This window comes from Gavialis gangeticus, unplaced genomic scaffold (genome assembly GCF_001723915.1).
Source record: "Gavialis gangeticus isolate Ggan-Ray unplaced genomic scaffold, GavGan_comp1, whole genome shotgun sequence".
Taxonomy (NCBI): domain Eukaryota; kingdom Metazoa; phylum Chordata; order Crocodylia; family Gavialidae; genus Gavialis; species Gavialis gangeticus.
The window spans coordinates 41,709,187-41,710,859 of NW_017729034.1; positions in this window are offsets into that span (position 1 = coordinate 41,709,187).

A 1,673-nucleotide genomic window follows, 5' to 3' on the forward strand; every position below is an offset into this window, starting at 1 on the left:
GTTTGGTTCCCAAACCTCAGAAATGATATAGAACACTAGGGAAGGTACAGGGTAGGGCAACAAGGATAATTAGTGGTATGGAGAGGTTTCCATGAGGAGAGCCTAGAAAAGCTAGGCCTATTCAGTCTAGAAAAGGGTTTACAAAATACTAAATAGTGAAAAGAAAATAAATAGGGATTTATTATTTACTATCTCTCTCAATGTAAGAACTAAGGGTCATAAAATTAAACTAGTAGGTAGTGAGTTTAAAACTAACAAAAAAAAATCACACAGCCTGTAATTAAGGTGTGGAACTCATTGCCACAAGATGTTGTGGAAGCTGACAGTTTAACCAGATTCAGAAAGGGTTGTAACACATTTTTAGAGTAGGAATACAGCCTCTGAATTCAAACTTCCTAGACTTTAAACGCTGGAGGCTGAAAGTAGGGGAGGAACAGAGAAAAAACCCTGGTCATACCATATTCACTCTCCCTTTCATCAACCACTCTGCCACTGTGTGTCACAGGACACTGGTAAGATGAATTTATGGTCTGACCCAGTAAATGGCAACTTTTATGTTCTTATTTGTTCTTAAAGCAAAGACAGCTACTTGCTGCCTGAGGAAAATGCCTAACAATGTTTATGAGCCCATAAGCTCCTAGACTAGCCTTAATGGAGGACTCAGGAGCCTGTAGCCATAATATCTAGAGTGGATGGGGCAGTAGTGGATATTTAGGCTGTACCCCTAAGGTAAGATCTCATCCTCATGGGTGAGAACTGGATGGACATGGAAGGGATTGGAATATGCCTGTGGGACATCTTAGCTTGTCTTAGCCTTTCTTGAGAGGAAAGTTGTAAAAACAAAAGAAAAGAAACAGGATGCTTGTCTATAGCAATGGGGATTAGTTCCTACCATCTGCAGCTGGCTGGCTAGAAGCTATACCCAATCATTTGTGGGGAGCTGTGGGCAATAAGGTCAGAAACAGACATTTGTTGAGGAAGAAGCAGTGGCAGCACTTGACAGATGGAACCAAGTACTTGCCTTTAAGGACTTTGAGAAAACTAATGTTCCTCCATGCTGTCATGAATCTGAGTCAAAGGACCCAGTTATAAAACCAAACCCTTGACACAGTTGAACACACTCAAGCATATATGTGAGTTATGAAATACAAGTACAGTCTTGCTTATGCTTACCCTACAACTTGCAGCTACACTATAAAGACTTTGTACTCAGTTGTATCTGTAGTGCCAATGAGCCACCAAACCATAGCGGACCTTTATGTGTTTTTTGGATTTTTTTAAAGTTTAGATAAAGGGCTTCCTTCTCTCTTCCTCCATTCAAATAAATCCAGAACCCTCTCACTTCTCTGGCATTTACACAGCCCTTCATTGGGTTAGAGCACCCTAGCCAGATGTCCACACTTCTCCATTAACCTTTGGCTTTACTTACCTGTATAGGGTTGCTCTAACCTGGTTCCACATTGTGGAGATTTCTCTATGTAACCCACTCCTTCCTCCAGGTTTCTGGTTTTCAGAGACAGCAGCAAAAAGAAGCATGCACTATTAGGATGATAAGCCAAGGGTAAATAGGGTTGTTGTTGTTGTTTTGGGTTTTTTTGTTTGTTTGTTTGATTGGTTGGTTGGGGTTTGTTTGTTTGGTTGTTGTTTTTTTTTTTTGGGGGGGGGGGGGTGGG